A 10,227-nucleotide genomic window follows, 5' to 3' on the forward strand; every position below is an offset into this window, starting at 1 on the left:
TTTCAAGCTGTGCCACAATAGCACACAGGGACCATGGTGCCCTGCACGTGCACATCGTATAAGGTAGCCTGAAGGCTCCTTCATTCCAGAAAGGTAAGTGTGACATAAAAGGGAGCACCTTATACTCTGGGTATTGTTGGGAAGCTAGGGCACAGAAATGTAATGTGATTTGGCATAGGCCACTATATATGTCTGTGACAAAATAAGAGACAGCATCCCGATCTCTTGTGACCTGCCCAGGTTGTTCTTCATAACCATGTATTGTCTCTTCTCTGTGCCCTGCACTCATGCTGCCCCTGGGAGGACTGTAACTAGCTGATACTGGAGCTAGGAGTAAGGACAGGCATATATGGGAGAAAAGCAGGAAAGGAAGCATGCTGCAAGACAAACTGTAGGTTTTGTAGCAAATTTCTTGTTGAAAAGGCTTTAGAAGTTGGTCAGGATCTGCACATCAAAAACTTAATTCAAATCACTGAACTCTTCCAGAAAAATGCATTTATGTTCATAGTTATGTTCAGTTCTCTAGTAAAAAAATAAAGGTATTTTTAAGGAATCCCTTGCAGTTTTTTTCTTTTTTTAGATTTCTGTTGTGCTATACTCCAGATTTGTTAGCAGTGACCTTTGGGTTCATAGCACTGTGAATAATAAACCACATTTTTAAAAGAATAATTTTCTGAAGGAAAAATACCAGACAGGTGACTTTACGCTATCACTAAAAAAATTCACAATGTATTACATTTGCTAGCCATCAAGGAAATTTTGTAAGGAAGGTTTTCCCTTTATTTCTAGGCTTTCAGTCCCTTTGTGCTAGTGGTTAGTCCCACTTTAGTTAGGCATCTTACTCTGCCCGCTCCTTGCTCATCTCATCATGTTGTGTTCTTACACCAGGGCCCAGAACAGACCCACAACTGGTGGGTCAGGCACTGTAACCCCACATTCAGCTCCTGCCTCCTCCCTCCAAATCTTACAACTCTAGCATGGTGGTAGAGTCAACTGTTGTGAAAAAAAACCCCACCCCAAAATCCCAAACCAAGCAAAAAACAAACCAACCAACTAACCACAAAGAAGGGAAATTAAAAAATGGGTGAAATATCTGCAAATTGTATAGCTTTCCAATACTTTCAGTATGGATTATATGGTGTTAAAACTGAGACAGCATACCATTATAACGTTAGTTTTAGCCCCTGAAGTTCAGTGCTGCTTTTTGAAATGATTAAAATAGAACAACATGTCCAATTCTTCACATAACACAGAAAAATCCCCTTTAAATTTGAATAAAACTCAGAGCAGATGTAATCAGATCTGTAGCTATTTGTTTTACACTAAATATTTGCCATGAGTAGAATTCCCTGTCAGTAATGTAGCCAACAACCTCAAAATTAAATCTTTTTACTTCTCATTTTGGGGTTTTGGATTAAGGCTAAAATGGACACCTACAAGAAGAACTATGAACCTGCAGAAAATATTTATAAGCACTATGATGTTACTTTTGTATGAACATTTACACAACCTTGATTTAGGAAAAAAACATTGAGCATATGAATAAATAATCAGAAAAAAAGATGGCTGAAATTCTTTTTTTTATTTTTGTAAATGCCCAGAACTAAAAGGATTATCATCATGTATTTGTTTAGCATGTGCTCTGACACATTGTAGCCTCTGTACGCCTGATTACTTTCCACTGGATGTTATCCAAACAATTCTACTTTGAATCGTAACTCCTTTGGGATTTGTTTTTCCCTTTGCAGATGCTCAGTTACCTACTATTCAGGCAACAAATACATCGTGAATTAGCAAATTCACTCCCTGTGATTCACCTTCTTCTAGCTCAGATGGAGCAGATATGAGAAACTGAAGCCAATTTCCATTACTGCCACGACGCTTTGAGTGGTTACAATAGACAACTGAGCTGAAATTTCATGTGGTCAAAGGTCTGTTAAGGTATATTAATAATCATTAAGATAATGTAAAGTGATTTTTTTACTGTAAGAAAATATATTTAACATGTTAAAACTAAACCTCAGTACAAAAACATTCTTTACAATTTATTGAACAGCTGTTTAAATAAAATGATAAGAAATTGTGTTACAGCCCCAAACTCTTTCCATGTTAATGAAAGATTTGGCCAGATTAACCTGTCTATTGTACCAAATTAACCTGTCTATTGTCAGTACTTTGTTACTCTATTTTCAGCCAACCAGTTACCAGACAGATCCTGAGAGCTTATGAACACATTTTAGTGTGTCCAACAAAGGATGGACACTCAATCAAAGTTATGAAGTTTAAATTGCATCTTCTGGCGTGTGTTTGAATTATCGGATAGGTAAAGTTCATCTCACTCATGTATGGTTTTCTTCCTGGAAGAAACATAAGCACTTCAAAATTGCAAAGAAAGCTGGACTCAACAGTAGAATAGGTCTGTTCTGTTTTCATTTGTACTACCAAAATTCTGCAAAATCACAAAATCTTCAAAAGCATGGACTTTGAGAGAGGACAAAAATATTTGAAGAATGGGTGAATAACAGCCTCATCCATGTACCTGTGTTCCCTTCTGTGTGTTAGACTGGGCTGCAGCCCTGGGATCAGCCAGGTTAGAAACTGACCTTGAAGTCCGTGGGTATGTTGGCAAAAGCCTAAACCAACCACCATTCACCATTCATCTGTTATCTGGCCCTATATTTGTAACTTTAGCCTCATTTACCACAACTTTGAAAACTGACCAGAAAACAGCACCAAATCTCCCAGAACAGTATCTCTCTGCACAGGATTCTCATGAACATGTACCTCACTCACTGTCTTTTTCCTGATTTAAAAAGCTTGATTAGAAATAATCTTGATTACCCAAGATAGCATTTCTCTGTCTTCAACTGTAGTTTCCCATGAAAGTGGCTTTCCAGAGGAAGAAGGAAATTTTCAACTCACTGATGGAGGCTCCATGGGGATAAAACCAATAATGGAGGGAAATGGCATCGTAGATTTAGGTAGTAAAATCAAAAGTACAAGTATTGCCTGTGTGACTTTCAGAACTAAGTGTGGAACCCATCTTCCTTATTCAGACTTGCACCCAGCTGTTCTCTGGCAAGGATAATGGCCATACACTTGTCTCTCTTTAACAAAAAGGGAGAGGATAGGAGGGTAAATGTCATTTTGAGAGCTCCTAGATTATGAGGTGATGGGTAGTTCAGTAGTTCAGACAGAGGTGTAGCTTTATGTACTCACATTGGATTATAGCTAAGGTTTAGCTTTATCTATTAAGTCCCCAGTTGCAAAATACATGAAACAGTGTTACTGCTGGTCAGTGCACACATTAAATTAAAATTAAACTAAAAGAAAAAAAAAGTGGCTTGCTCATGTATTTATCCTTCCCCTTCTTCCTTCCTTCTTAAAACTGGCTTGTTTGGTTGCCTTGTACTGCATTGGTAATTCTAAAGTGCCCAGAGACATGAAAGCAGAATCCTGTTGTGCTGCATGCTTTGTGAACCCAGAGTCTCTGCCCAAAGACACTTTCTGAAAATGTGCATGCTTTTGGCTTATCTTGTGTGGCTTTTTGGTGGCAGAAAACTCACATAATTTCATGGTCAAATATTTACAGGAGGAAAAGAAAATATTTTAATGCATCTAACTGTATTAAATATGATTTTTCTTAGTGTGTTCTCTCTCTTTTTAACACTTTAAAAGCATTTTTCTTGATTTTCCCCAGTATTTGAGAAGCCCTCTCAACATGTTTAGAACCTCTAACACAGCCAAGACATCAGTGCAAGGAGCACTGACACCAACCACCCTCTCACAGGTTGTTAACGAACAGCTGGGGCAGAAGAAGTAGAGATGTGGATATTTGGAAAGGCTTTCTGAACTATTGTGCAAATGGGCAAGTTCTGACCTCCTGCACAAATTCTTTAACACACATTTAGCACACATTCAGCATCTGAGGTTAAGCCTGAAGATTATGAAATAATGAATGTCTCAATTGTTTATTTCCTCATTAGTTACTAAGGTATTATATTGGAAACCTCCACGGTCCAGTTGAATCTCTTTGGAGGTTCTCCAGTATTCTTCCTGGATTGTTTATATTTGCCACAGACCCTTCAAAACAGTAAATGGAGCTGTCACTCCTTTCTGTGGGCTTTGAATCAGGCTACACAGGATGGGAAAACTGAACTTCTCAAGTACACCAGGCTGCTTTCCTTGGTTATACTAATTAAACAACTTTCCATGGGTTGTTGGAGACAGTGACGGTGAGCATTTTTTTCTTACCGTTTTGATCTCATTTTTTCTGTTTTTTTCTTTTCTGGGAGTAACTGTATCAAAATCACTTAGAGAATAAAATAAAACTTGATGACAGAGATTCCTTGTTGACTTTGTCTCCAGCGTATTGAACCATACAGAGGAAGTGGTGGGTCCTTATTTGCTCACGCTCACTAGCTTACCTGCACAAAGATCTATTTTGCACCAGTAGAAAATCAGGAATAGATAAAGCTGGATTCTGTTTTGCCTCCTCTGCTGTCTCCTCTGTTTCTGTCTGGGGAAGACAGGCAGCTGTGCAGGAATGGCACTTCAGAAGCTCTTCACTGACTGTATTCTGCTGTTATAAGGGCTACAGCAACATTACCACTTCAGTCCAGATGAAGAATGCATGTTTGAAGCAAGTCTCATGCTTGATCCCATCTTCCCCACCTTGGCTTCGTATTGCACAGTAGTCTTGAAGCTTGTCAGCTGGATTCTTTTCAGATGAAATGAAAACAGAGATGCCTTCCAGGAGCTCATCTTATTTACCTCAACTGCTAATGGGCATTTAGTTCAGATATCTGGGCTAGAGCTGGTTTTCAGTTACTCCCCTCAAGCATGTCGTAGTAGTACAGCTGTGATGGCAAAAGAAGATCATAGCTATTGCACTGATGATGTAACGCCCACAAAAGTGTCAACAATATCAGAAAAGCTGCAAGAAACTGGAAAATGGAGATGCACCTTAGCCACTTTGAACATTTGTGTAGACCTTCTTCTCTTCTGCATACACACGCACACACACATACAACCCAACAAGCAAGTGAACACATTGGTCTGCCTTACTTTAATAAAATAAACAAAGGCATCCGAATTTTTACCAATAATTAGGGGATCCATCTAGAGAGGAACTAGAAATGGACTTTAGTCCTGAATTTTGTCTGCTTGTTGGCCTAAATCGTCACCTATCTGCTATTACAGAAGGAGCCTTGGTTGTAAACCCGTGAAGCTCTATCATCATCTGTGGAATTGCCTATATTCTTCTTTCAGATCAATTAGTAAGCTTTTCTCTGTCACAGGATGGTTCTTCTTCCAAGCCTTATGCAACATATGAAAAGAGTGAATCAATGGATGTTAGGGGTGCCAGATGCTTGTCAAAACTGTCCCACAAGCTAATCAAATCACTTTGTTGTCCTGATTTCAGCTGGGATAGAATTAATTTTCTTCTTAGTAGCCGGTGCAGTGCTGTGTTTTGGATTTGGTGTGAAAACAAAGTTGATAGCACACTGATGTTTTTTGGTTATTGCTGGGTAATTTTTATAGCAATTCAAGGACTTTTCAGTTTCTCAGGCCCTGTCAGGGAGAGGGCTGGAGGGGCATGGGAGACTGGGAGGGGACACAGCCAGGACAGGTGACCTGAACCAGCCAGAGGGATATTCCATACCATGGGACATCATGCTTGGTATATAAACTTGGGGGGTTGGCCAGAAGGGGCTGACTGCTGCTTGGGAACTGGTGGGGCATTGGTCAGCGGATGGTGAGCAATTGCACTGTGTGTCACTTGGGGTTTTTTTCTCCCTTCCCTTTAGATTTCATTCCTCTCCACTTCTCCCTCCTTTTCATTATAACTGTTGTTATTATTATTATTGTTGTTGTTATTGTCATCGTTGTTTTATTTTATGTCAATTATTAAATTGTTCTCACTTCAACCCTTGATTTTTACAGTCCTTTCTGATTCTCCTCCCCATCCCCTAGATGATGAAGGAGTCAGCAAGTGGCTGTGTAGTACTTAGTTACTGGCTGGGATTAAACCATGAAATTTGTTTAAAGAAAATACTTCCAAGTATGCTTTATCACAAAGCAATTACACCTGTGTAATTTTACTAGCATTCAGTGCAGCACAAATTAGCAAGTAGGTCATAATTTCAAGATAATGAATATTGGTCAATTAAGTTTATACTTCAGTAAATACAGAAGAGCTAGATTTAGAAGTGATTTTGACAGCAAGGAAAAGTTCTTCAGTGAGAATCAAGAGTAAAACTGATTTTTCAATAAGAAAATATTAAAATTTTGGAACAAAAAATAAGTAGCAGTAGCAAATAAGGTTGTATTTCCATTATAATAAATAGAGGCAGTAACCGCTCGCAACTGCTTTTGCAAATTCGCTGGGAAAGAGATCTGATCATAGCAATCCATGCTCTAAAACACAACCATACAACTGACAGCCAGTGTTCAAGTCTCCATGTTACACGGGGGGGTAACAACCCAGCAGAGGCTGAGGCATTGCAATGCCTCATCTTGGGATGCAGGACTCCTGACCTTCGTGGGGAAGTTATTTTTTGTCCCTTTGTCCTGGACTTTGTGAGGAAGTGCTTTAATCATGAAGCCCCTGTATAAAAGATATGTAGTGGAAAGCAGCACCAACTTTGGTTTTGCTGAAAGAGGACATAGCAAGTCTTCCTCAGTTTTTGCAAGAAACAGCTGTTAGAGAACAAGGAAGGGTCTTGATCCTTCATTTTGTGTACTTAGAGGTGGCCATTTCAAGCTGGGTGCTGGGGCAGCCCCCGTCTGCTTAACAGACCCTCAGGCAGCTTGGCGAGGAAGTTTTCTTGACTTTGCGTCAAGACTTTGAGGTGCCCTTCTTTGTCCCTGCTCTGGCTCTGTGTGGGCAATCTAATTGTGTAATGGTGTGTGTACTCAGCAAGGGGCAGCAAGTCAAGTGCTGGGTACACCTTTGGTCCGAGATGGCAGGAGTGGTCTATAGCTGTTCTGTACTGGCAGGTCCTCCCAACAGCATCCTGGGTCAGGTGGTGAAAGAGGTGCTGCTCCAGGTGTGGGTGGAACTGCATGTGACTGCCAGTGTAAGGAGTCACATCTTTCCTCCAAGCTTTAGACTCCTTTCCTGGAGTTGAAGGGCATTACTAAAATTAAAATATTTGATTAGGGAGCTTTAAGAGAAGGGACTTTTTTTTTTTAAAATGACATGTCTAGAGACTGATTCTACTGTTTTGCATTTCAGTACTTCATTACTGTATGAAGTAGCAACCATAAGGGATGCAATAAAAGGAATTATACCACTTACAGAAAAACGCTCCACTTGCTCAAAATCAGCAGATCAGTTCTCTGCTTTAGGTGTTGGAGCTTCTAACTTTAAATGAATCCTGAAAAGAGTTTATAGGGCTATTTATTGACATGGACTGTTGCTGAATGCCTGATAAGTTTGCCTGACTGCATAGAGTTTTCTCTTGAAGGCAGTAATGCATCATTATGCTCTAATGGGTCTTGACTGTATCAGCAAAGTAGGAGCTTTGTAATTCCCTAATTCAGGTGGACCTCAGGTGGAAATAAATAGACAAAGGAGGTTTCCTAACACATTTCAACTTGCCTTCCTACAGTTGCTTCCATTTGTGGGACATTCTACACGTGGGTTGTTTTTTTTTTTTGTGTGGTGACAGGTAAGGAGTGCTACAAAGTCACTGTTTAACCTGTGACACACCACTGCTTAGCTTTCTAAAAGCCCTGATAAAGTTCTTCCTTCTCTTAGGAAACTCCTACCTGTTATTGCCTTCAGAATTGGTTGGTTTTCTAGGGATGATTGCAGAGGTGATAAGAGGTACATTCCCAGCACTCCTATAGTGTATTCCTCAGAAATCTAATTAAAGCTACCAAATAGGCATTTGCATTATCACAATAATGGGCAACATGTACTCCAGGATGTTCTGGGATGTGCAATGAGAGCAAGTGCATTTCAACAAATGAAGAGGAAAAGGGGATGAGGCTAAAAATAACAGATGAATCTCTTGCACTGGGTTCTTTCTGTGAAAGATGCTATTAATAAAACAGCTACAGATAGCTACATCTATTGATAAATGTTTTCTACCATATTTTTCTTGTTTGGTCTGATAGCCCTCAGCATAGCTCTGTTTGTACATATGTTTGTATGGTGTTGCTCTCTTTTGTTACCAAGTTTGTATCTCCTGGTGAAATCTGGACACCCCTTTGTTTCAGTGGGCCTTTGAGTGTGCTCAGGAGTCCGGTGGTTCCAAGGTCTTTGCAGGCCTGGAGACTCACATTGCCTCTGAGAGGAGCTAGAATGGACTTGTATCTGCTGTAAAGGGAGAGAATTTTGCATATTGTGGGTAGACAGAAATTATTTGACCTATACCCTGAATATTAAGAAAGGGTTTTAGAAGCTTAAAAAGATGGAAGAGTTGAAATAAATGAACATCTAGTATGGAGTTAAGTACAAACTGTGCATCTTCAACACATTCAGTTTTGAAAGTGCTTAACTGTAAGAACACAGTCTTAAGATATGAATTATGTCATCTAGAAACTGCATAACTAAACCACTGGTTTGCTGAAGTTGGTATCTCAATGGTGAGTGATACTATCTGATTGTAACTACTGACCTGTTTTCAAAGAGTGTAGTACTCAACAGAAATAAAATACCCCAAATACATTTTAATTGAAAACTTATCTTATTAGGTTCATCTATATAAAAAATATGGTCTGACACGGTCCCTGAATATTAGCTTTTTTGAAGTGAAACCTGAGACGTCTTTCCATGGGAAATGGAATGGAGGTGCAACAGAATTTCAGGAACTCACAGCTGATGGAGCTGAACGTGTCAGCAATTACTTGATTGAAAGATGTTTCCAAAGAGAGATGACAGTTCCTTTTTAAGGTATGTATTTAATTGCTCTTATTCAGGAGAGAATGTTAGAAACCTTGCCCTGTCTCTGAGACCACTGGAAAGGAATAATTTACAACAGGTACCTGAAGCCTTGGATATAGTTACAATTCATAATTATTCAAAGCCATAATTACTTTTGGTATAACTTAATTTTACAATAACTTACAGCAGTTTGGTACTAGTAATGTAGTAATAAGCACCATGCTAACAATAGAAGCTGCTAGAGAAGCTTTGGAAAGAACCACATTGGAGTGGCATTTAGGCAGTTTGTTAATCCAGGCTCTCCGGATTCCAGGATGGGATATTATTTAGGCACACAGTTGGCAGCTGGCAATGAACCCTGAGGTTCTGTTGCTAGGTTGGAGTTCAGCCAAGGTAAACAAAATGTGATTATATGTTGTGTGCAGTCCCCAAAGCCAGCACAGGATACCAATGCATTCGAAACCTTAACTGAGACAGTCTTTGTAGCAGTGGTGTGCCAAAATGGATTCTTAATGTGCACAGAAAAAGGGAGTACACACTGAAAAGAGCAACTTAGCTGAAAGGTCTGGGATGTATGACCTAGCAGGATAGCTCTTGATCTGCCTGCTGAACAGCAAAACCAGGAAATTACTATAAGGTGCTGCTGAAGAAATCAATTGTGAATTGTATTGTTTTATGAAAGCTAAAGGTTTCATTAAACCTGACAATCCTGGCAGTCAACAGTATGTTACATGAAAAGCCATATAATTTATTAAAATGCACCATTCCTTAGTGCACTTGTTTCCTTGGTTTTTTCCCTCTGTTTTTAAACCAATGTCCCGGTTTCAGCTGGGATAGAGTTAATTTTCTTCTTAGTAGCTGGTGCAGTGCTGTTTAAGGATTTGGTGTGAAAACAAAGTTGATAGCACACTGATGGTTTTGGTTGTTGCTGGGTAATTTTTATAGTAATTAAAGGATTTTGTAGTTTCTCAGGCCTTGCCAGGGAGAAGACTGGAGGGAATACAGCCAGAACAGCTGACCTGAGCTAGCTAAATAGTTATTCCATTCCATGGGATGGCATGCTCAGTATATAAACTGGGGTGGGGTGGGGTGGTAGGTTGGCCGCTGGGGTGGGCAGATTGCTGCTCAGGGACTGGCTGGGTATCAGTCAGCAGGGGGTGAGCAGTTGTATTGTGCATCACTTGTTTTCTTCTCTCCCTTCCCTTTGGATTTCATTCCTCTCCCCTTCTCCCTCCTTTTCATTATAACTGTTGTTATTATTATTGTTTTATTTTATGTCAATTATTACATTGTTCTCACCTCAACCCTTGATTTTTACATTCCTTTCTGAT

This window comes from Falco rusticolus, chromosome Z (assembly GCF_015220075.1).
Source record: "Falco rusticolus isolate bFalRus1 chromosome Z, bFalRus1.pri, whole genome shotgun sequence".
In the NCBI taxonomy this organism is placed as follows: Eukaryota; Metazoa; Chordata; class Aves; order Falconiformes; family Falconidae; genus Falco; species Falco rusticolus.